This window comes from Tribolium madens, unplaced genomic scaffold, assembly GCF_015345945.1.
Source record: "Tribolium madens isolate multiple individuals breed KSU strain unplaced genomic scaffold, Tmad_KSU_1.1 Scaffold_3;HRSCAF=73;Tcas5.2_LG2, whole genome shotgun sequence".
NCBI classification, from domain to species: domain Eukaryota; kingdom Metazoa; phylum Arthropoda; class Insecta; order Coleoptera; family Tenebrionidae; genus Tribolium; species Tribolium madens.
Genome location: NW_025401006.1, coordinates 10,398,278 through 10,407,915, shown reverse-complemented (window position 1 = coordinate 10,407,915; position 9,638 = coordinate 10,398,278). Strand labels below are relative to the sequence as shown.

Sequence of the window (9,638 nt, the reverse complement as noted above, 5' to 3'; positions counted from 1 at the left end):
AAATGGGGTGGTAAATTCGAAGTTTTAAAGCTATAGCCATGAAAATTGGTATTTAGGCTTTCGGTTGAAAATAAAAAAATACGTATTTTACCATTTTTGGAAATTTCACCCCCAAGGGGGTTGAACAAGGGTAAAAGGTCGTAAAATATTTGTATTTTTTTTTGAAGTTAAATTCATGAAAATTGGTAGGTATTTGGGCTCTCAGTTAAAAACAAAAACACGTGTTTTAGGATTTTGGAAAATTTCATCCTCAAAGGGGTCAAACAAGGGATGAAAATTTGTATAAATATTTATAAATTCGTCATTTTTGAAGTTATCTTTATGAAAATTGGGATTTGGGCTTTCGGTTAAAAATGAAGAAACACGTGTTTTAGGATTTTTTAAAATTCCACCCTAGGGTGTTAAACAGGGATGACAATTTGTATTAAAATATATAATTTATAAAGTTAAATCCTTGAAAATTTGTATTTAGGCTTTCGATTAAAAATCAAGTAATACGTGTTTCAGGATTTTTAGAAATTTCACCCTCAAGGGCGTTGAACAAGGGTAAAACTTCGTAAAATATTAGGTTTTTTTTAAAGTTAAATCTATGAAAATTGGTATTTGGGTGTTCAGTTAAACACAAACTAGCACGTGTTTCAAGATTTTGGGGAATTCTATCCCTAAGAGGTCAAACAATAAGGGATGAAAATTTGTATAAATATTTATAAATTCGTCATTTTTGAAGTTATATTTATGAAAATTGGGATTTGGGCTTTCGGTTAAAAATGAAGAAACACTTGTTTTAGGATTTTTGAAAATTCCACCCTCTAGGGGGCTAAACGGGGATGACAGTTTGTATTAAAATATGTCATTTATAAAGTTAAATCCTTGAAAATTTGTATTTAGGCTTTCGATTAAAAATCAAATAATACGTGTTTCAGGATTTTTGGAAATTTCACCCTCAAGGGGGTTGAATAAGGGTAAAACTTCGTCAAATATCCGTTTTTTTTTTAAGTTAAATCTATGTAAATTGGTATTTGGGTGTTCAGTTAAAAACCAAATAGCACGTGTTTCAAGATTTTGGAGAATTCTATCCCTAAGGGGGTCAAATAAGGGATGAAAGTTTGTATAAATATGTATTATAGTTAAGCATGGAATGAAAATTTGTATTAAAATTTGTCATTGTTAAGTAATATCCATGAAATAAGACTTTTACGGTTTTTAAATAAGTTATAAAAGACGGACTTTTTATTTTTACCACGAAGTTTATAATAAATTATGTGTTGCTATATTTTGTTAGTAAGTTTCTTAGCCCTTCTGCGTTTTGAAGTAGTTGTGAATGTCAAACTACCACGCGAGCGAAGCCGCGGGCAACAGCTAGTAACTTATATCAACAAGGCGAAATTGAATTTTGTTGCATATTGGTAACCAAATATTGTTCACACTAATTGCATACCAAATTGTATTCAGTTTTTGATTATTTGTTGACCCTATAACACTGGCAATTTAATATTGATCCCAAAATCATTTACAATTGCGAATGTAATTGAAAGACAAATCATTATAGAATAGTTTTCTTTCGAAATAAGTTTAGAAAAATAATGTTTGTAAAGCACTACAATATTCAATTAAATTTGATCTTCCTGTAATTAAAAATTTGTATTTGGATTAAGTCCTTGGACCTTATTAAAAATATGAAGCAAAAATTTTCCGCCAGACTGGATTACGGTGCGGCTTAAGAACTTCTTTCTTTTCCTGCAGTTAAAGCTTAGGGTTAATTACGAAACGTGAGGTTTTCTAGATTCAACAGCGGAAAGTAACATCTAGATTAATTCCACGTTTCTTTCTTGTTGAAAACAGTGAATTTATGTCTTTCTTTCCTTTCGAGTATTCTCAACTCGTGCTAGGGGCCAGCAATATTTAATTTAAACAATCTAAAATACACGTTTTATGTAATTAGACTATGTTTATATTCAGTGTTGCGTGAAATGGAGATTCTGAAGATTGTGAAATTTTCCGTTAAGGAGAATTGCGCCGTTTCCACGAATTATAGGGATAATCATTAATTTGTCTTCCACTACGACAGCACACTAAAAGGATAAACTATGATATTCACTCATAGGATAAGCAGGATAATCAATCATCACAATGTAATGAATTTTCGTGTGTGGTTCTACTATTTTTGAGTTTACTCCAACTCCAAAGCAAAGTAACGACTTATAAACAAATATTAAACTTTTCCGCATTCATCATAGTTTTCATTTTTAAGTAAAAAATCTTTAAAGTAAATACATATAGGTATGAAAAGCATATTTTCCTGATTGGAAAAGCAGAATACAAACTTTGATACGAGTTTAGAAACTTGATGTGTGGAGATTCGGAAATAAGTTAAGAACTAGTTTTCTTTTTTAGAAGTTGGATTAAATATGTTACAGGCAAAAAGGACGAAGACCGGACTTTTATCGAAGAAATCCCTTACTTTGTATTACTTACATAAATTAGGCCATTAAAAATATAAATTATTATAGGAATCTACAAAAATGAGCTGAGTATGTCATGATCCGAGGGGAAAAAATGTGTATTTTAACCGGACTACGCTTATTTTTTCAGGGCCCCTAAGTAGGGGACAGCTGATATATTGGACACATTATACGCATTTCATGTATTTTCTGCCATTTATATTTTTTAAGAGCGGACATTTTCATGTCTTATATGAGAACGTTTCATTTTTCGTGACTCGTTCCAGCTGCATTTTTTTCTTTATGCTTCTTGCATACGATGCAGTATTTTTCCTAAACTGCATGTTCTCAATCACGTAAATGTGGCGATGTCACATGACACACTACTTGAAATTTTACCTAAACACAAAGCAGCAAAAAAATTCATTTCGTAGCTGTCTAAAATTCTTCCGAAAGTGGAACGTCTTGAATATTGTAGTAAGTTTGCATGAATATTAAAAAGCACAATGCCGGTCACGGAAACCTCTTCAATATTGTATTCTCTTTTACAGAAATGTTACCTAACATGATTTTAAAAATGTGATCAACGCTCTTCGCTCCGAATGAATGAAGACGAACGTTACTTTAATGGTTATTAGCTGCTTAAAATATCATTAATGTGATTAAGATGAAGTTCCAAGATGAAATCCTGGCGGTAAAACCGCCGTTCTTACATCTAAAAGCCCATTGCGGTTATATCCGCAACTTAACACCATCTGTCGCTGGAGGTAAGTACTTTAAATGTAGCGGTTTAGCTCACCTTTACTCAGGTATTAAACTGATTTTGACGCGGCTTTATTAAAATTTTTGCCGGATCAAAGAGATGCCGTCAACATTGCGAGCTACTGAAAATCTTTCTAACTATCTAATTAAGAGTGAATGAAAGTTTTGTGGCGGCTTTTGTTGACCATTGCTCTTGACTACAGGATACTTGTGTCACATTGTTGAATTTTCATTTTGTTGTGTGCAAATTTTGATTAATTGTCTCCCTTTATTAGTTTGCCGTATTTTCTGTTTTACTTGCGAATCAAAATTTTCCGAAAACTCAACCAACAGCAAGCTTAATATTAATACATGTTTTCTCCATTAACTTTATTATGTTTCCATCAAAGCAATGTTGGACGGAATAGTATTGTTGCATGTTAAACATTAGTGTGTTGTTCCGTTTGAAGTATAGAGGGAAAATGATACATTATTATCTATGTTTTAGTGTGTTTGTATCATGGATTAAATAAAACCAAAACTAACTTATTTTCACTGGGATATTACAAGTTAGTTTGCAAAATGAAATTTCGTCACACGTTTCAACATCCTTCTGATAGGATTGCACTATTTTAATTCCGTTTAATACAAGTTTACCTAACTGAAATTGTTTTACGCGAGTTTGCTTAAAATCTAAAAATTACTATCTAATCCCTTTACCCGAAAGTTTACTCTTGAGGTGAACACAGAAAGTCCCAAGATGACGAAGTAATTTTAGTCGTTCGACACAAGGTTCAAATTTTTCTTTCGCTACATTTTTATTAAGTATCTGCTGAATAAGTAAAAAACTAAATCGACCTGAAATTGTAAAAACAGAATTCAAACTAAATACATGTAACATTGCGCAGTAAATGAAATGATTTACCTACTGTAAATAAAATGAAGAATTTGGTATTTTCCTCTCATTTTTGTAATTATGTTATTACTGAGTGGGCGATTACAATCTCGTGGCCACCCACCCTTCGTGGATACGCCACTGCTTCTTTTTCTGATTACGGAAAATGTTATACTCGTATGTATTTCCTTCTTTTTATTTTATCATCATTTCAGAAAACAAGGGGAATTATTATTTTACGAATCAACTCAAATATCGCAAAATAAGCACATATCTACAAAAACAAAAATGTTATTGCTGCAAGATATTTCATTAATAACAATTAAAGGAATAATATTTATTTTATTTAAGAACTTTATTAAAATCTTTTTTTTTTTAATTTATTTAGTAGTTTTTTTACAGTAACGTAAACTTAGAACTTAATCTTCTCATAAAGTTCCCTGTCACAGGTTTCGCGTATCTGTTTATCCACATATAATTGAAAAGACGTAAACTTGTGAAATCGATAACCCGTTTTCGTTTAGTTTCACTTTTACTGAATTTCGTCTTTACAACTTCATGATTTGGTTTAAGTCCACAAAAATGAAATAGAAACCATTAAACATCACTTTACGATTTCTTTTTAGCACACTGCGTCCCAACGAAATCCGAAGTTCGTACCTTATTATTAAACCATCCACAACTTCTAAACTTTTTTTCATAATTATGTTATAACGAAAGTTTGTTAAAACACACCGTTGTTCTCGACTTGAGGTAAAACTATTTAGAAAAAGTTTGACGAATTTGTATAAAGTTTGTATTCGTTTATGTAAATAACGCCAAGGGATATAACATTAAAATTATTAATTTCCAACAACATGCATAGGAAAACCGAGGCTTACGTCGTTAAAATATGGACGGTTTCAAAGAAATAAGATGTTTTCTTTGGATAAAGAGGCAAAATGGTTTCGTTTTACTCGGGATAAGTAGCTAAATTTTTTTTTGGTAACACTAAGGGTAGATCTAGGCTGCTAGGAATATTAATGGTTGCATCTAAATATTGGGACAAAGTTAAACAACAATTGAAGAGGTAGCGCAGTAAAATTGCATGCACTAGAAATCTCAAGTCAAGATCGAACTATTTTTTATTATTTTTTTTTTGATTTGAAATTAATAAAACTTATCAACTGAAAATTTGTAAAACTACATTTGTAATTCTGATTTTCGTTTATAAGATTTTGCGAGTTTGTCTTAAAGAACCTCATTTTAGGTGAATGCTTAAATAAAATCGTAAAACGCAAAATGATAAAATTTTTAAAGTCATAAATTTGTGATTTAGTTGAAATAAAAACAGATTAGGAAATTTAAAAGTTTTAATTTTTTATGAAATACGTTTTAACATAACAATCGCCCCAAATTTTGGTTTGACTTTGCTGCCTAGATGATCGTATCAGCAAACGAAAGACTGACTTTGCATTTATTAAATGAATTATTTTGTGCGTTGTGCGTTTCGCATTATGAATAGTTCTTGTTATACAAATAAGGTGCTTTACATTTTCATATGACGTTATATTTCATTCGGACAATCAGAAACGAAATTACAAAGTTGCGTGCTTTACTAATCATCGAATAATTTTATGGCAAAGTTTTTTTTAAACGGTAACAAAAGTAATGTTCGAGAGACCATATTTCATAATCATCACAAGTGTGGATATCATAGTTATAAACGTAATTTGTAGCAGTTGCCAATAAATCACAATCGCTGTAGGTTCTCGTATAAACGAAAAATATATTGCTTAGAAGTTCGGCAGGAACAAACACCTATCTTTTGTGAACAAGGCGAATAAATCTAATCCTTTCTCTTTGCGTTGATGGTGAATTTGGAAATTTATAAAAAGGACAGTGAACTCGCACTCAAGAATAGCAATTTGTAGTTTGAGAATTGATTATTCAGGAAAAAAGCATCAAGTTTGGAGGAAGTTTGTTTGACGTTTCATTTTTATAACAACCCTTGAAACTTTTTATTGGAGAACTCTGGTACTGCTCGACAGACGGTTTCGTATATATTATGAGATTTGGCTTTGAACAAGTCAAAAGTGTTTGAAATTAATAATTACCAAGATTTTCAACAAAATATATTCAGACAGTTTCATTCAGGAGCAAGAAAATATTTTTAAGAACAGTTCTTGCTAATTAGTGGATGAGTTTCTGAAGTTAACTAAGTACTCAAGAGCTTAATCTCTTGAGGCGACGTAAGTGAGGCGATTTTTGAATAAAGAAAAAGAAGACTAATGAAATAAATTCTTGGAGAATAATATTTGTTACTTATTGGGAGTATTTTTGCAAATAACTGTTTGCTGTTTATTTTCAAGTGATTCGTATGCATTAAATTGCTAATTTAAAATAGTGAGTGACAAGTAGAGAGGTAGTGCCAGATCTGATCTTGAATTCTGCACAGAAGCTGTTGACTCCAGTTAAATTTAGAAATACGATCGATAAAATTAGAAGTAGAGTATCGTCCGTGTTTATATAATAACTGAAATACACTGTTTGTGTTTAAAAATGTGCTCATTGAATACATTATCGAAGAAATTTCGCTCAAAAGTAAATATTTGTAGAAGACGTGTCACATTTGATTAATGATGATAAAAATATACTCACCCATTAAATTTTTTTATTGTTGCTTTAAATCACCTAAAAGTGGCATATTTATATCATTGGTCAAACACGTGTGATCACGGCCCAAAAGTCCCACTAATGAGTTCGCCCACTCAGTTAGCGATCTTGAGTAATTTAATAACCACCAACTCATATTCCCGCCAATCCCTTTAATTAGAAATGCGAGCTAAAGTTGTCCCATTCCAACTTTTAATCCAACAAGGAATGAAGATTATTTAATGAAGAAATGATATTGCGTCGTGATATTACTATTCAATTGCTCGTGACATGATCATTTTATTACACTTGACTTTATGTCTCTCCCTTCATAAAAGTGAAATTATTTAAATTTAAGTTACCATCGCCAAGACGCTTTTTTATTCGTGTAGAGGTAGTAGAAACCTCGCGTATATATACAAATGCACCGAAATGAACAAGGGGATGAAATTTTATACCCTTGTTGGTATTCAAAACTCCGGAGAAACTGATGCTATGAACATAATTTCATCCTTTTTTCATGAATTGCATTTATGTATTTTTTTGGCTTATATTTTTTTAAATCGGACTAGGTGGTACTTTGATTTCGTTTTTACCAAAAACGAGGGGAAAACAATGAGAACTGACAACTCTGAATGTTATTGACATTCCTATTAACATGTGTCTAACATACTAAAGTTTAATTTTCGAAATTACTACAAACTTCATTGACGTTCTTGTTTCGGGGTAAATTATTATTAACATGCTTTCACGCATATGAGCAATTATTGTTACGAACAAAATTTCACTCTTGGAGGTTTCCAAAAATGTATAATTCTGTTAATAACATAACAACGAGATTACTTTATTTTTTTTGTGATAGTTAAACATTCTAAATGGTATAACAACTTTATTGATTTTTGTCTTAACATATTCAGGTGACCTGTTCACCTATAATTTTTTCACACTATGAAAGCACGTGATTTGTATTAAAAATATGAATATTTTAGGGTATCCTGCATGCAAACATTCCCGATTTCAACAATGGAGAAGGCCAAAAACAATATTATTCTCTATGTCGTTTTGAATTCAGCTTATGTAAATTCGGCTTTGTCTCCCATAATTTTTTTAAACTCACAAAAATTTCTTTTTAAATGTAAATTTTTGATTTATTATAAATGCAAACTAAGTTTTCACATATGCAAAATATTCATTTAGCCATTTGTAACATGTTTGCAAGTTTGAAATGTGTATAATTGGAATTTCAGGTGTAATATGCCATTTACCGCTTGCTACTAATAAAATGTGGATTAAATGTATAATAATAATGAGGAAGAAGGCACAAACATTTGTGATTAACACGTGTTTACCATTGTTAAAAATTTTGAAGGATAAAATCCAATAATAATGAATCACATTATTTTTTGTAGTTGTAGTAAAAAAATTTGATTTAATTTGACACTAGATCGGTATTTTGTGATTGTGGAATATTTCCAATGGTCAAATGATTGTTGTTTGTGTTTGTTCTATAGTAATTGCCTTGCACAATTAGGTACTTGATTCATAAACCGTAAGCTCTGGAAAGTTTAAATTTGTCTAAAAATGTGTGTTTTTATGGTCGAGATTAATATTAGGTGTTGACAATTTATGGAAAAAATGGATTATTTTCCGCAGAGTAGAAAATAATGGAGGGTATTGTGCGTATTATAATGTAATAAACTATAAGCCTAATGAAAAGAATTAAACCCCCCCCAAGTCATTTGTTATTTAAGTTGAGTTGAAAGGAGTGTTCGGTTATTAATTCATTTAATCTTGATAAAAACTGTCCAAAGGTTTATAAGAGAAAAAATGAGTAACTTTATACCCGCGTACGTATTGACTGGAAAATTATGACTGTTTATACATAGTGACGTTACAATTACCACAAAAAGTAAATTGCTTCGTTATATTTAAGTGAAACCTCTTTGGAGAACTTGGTTTGAAATTTTAATCAGCTCTTCAAAGGAACTTATTAATATTTTAAATGCAAGACTTTTTGCCACTGCAAATAATGGCCTTAAACGTTGTTAATATTAAACGGATAACGGAAAGTTTGCGCCTAATAAACTAACAGAGAAGGAACAGTCATTTATATTTTTTAGAGAAAATGTCACTAATTCGCAAACTTCGAACTGTATCGTAGATCTCAATTATTTTGGTCGACAGGATTCTAACCTTGTTATTGTCTAAAGCACTAACATTCAGTAATTATTAAGATATATAGCTGTTGGACCCTTTTTTGTTTTGCTATTCCAAGCATCTTATTATAACACCATTTGTTCGCCTTCATGTTTTTAACTGCATTAATGGTTGATGATTTTCATGTTTTCCTGCCTTGCTGTTTCTTGTTTATCTGTAAATAAATCAAATTTTTAATCTGCATGTGTCACTCTTTGCCATCTCTTTATTCATTGGTGACAACAAAAGTTCATAATTATTACTCACAACTTTTAATAAATAGCACAAATTTGAAATTTTGAAACGAGCCGCGTAGCGACGAGTTGAGGAACAAATGAGTGCTTGAAAAACCTTCTGCAACAAGTGCTTTATACTATATTTTCTATTTTGCCGCTTTATATCATTTTTATAAATTAAAAGACGAAAACATTAATTTTTTTCTAGAGAATTTTGCGACGGAATAATTTTAGGTGGTTGTGAGAAATAAAAATAATTCTTATTTTCACATTTGAAAATACGAGTAAATTGTGAAAAAAGTCCGTCACTAAAATTAAATTAACGCCTTATTAAAGCACTCAAATGATGTCAGTTGGGTGCTGGAATAGACTTATTCTAAACGCAAAATAGAAAAAGTAAATTCACATCGAAATGGAAGTTTTATTTGAGTTTATTAGACAAAAATACCAAACTAAAAGTTTAAATTTGTCATCGCAACTGACTATTTGAAATGT

General features: G+C 30.8%; 1 protein-coding gene across 6 annotated transcripts in view; it reads left to right on the top strand.

The window, feature by feature from the left end:
- The window catches only part of LOC123007130 (eye-specific diacylglycerol kinase), a 91,177-nt gene that overhangs the window by 24,317 nt on the left and 57,222 nt on the right, over window positions 1–9,638 (top strand). For 4 of the 6 annotated variants that reach the window (XM_044402202.1, XM_044402203.1, XM_044402205.1 and 1 more), the window contains exon 2: window positions 2,993–3,208. The exons of the other annotated variants lie outside the window; for them this stretch is intronic. The gene's annotated coding sequence lies outside the window, so the exon portion shown is untranslated. The remainder of the gene's footprint in view (window positions 1–2,992; window positions 3,209–9,638) is intronic. 6 annotated transcript variants of the gene reach the window in all.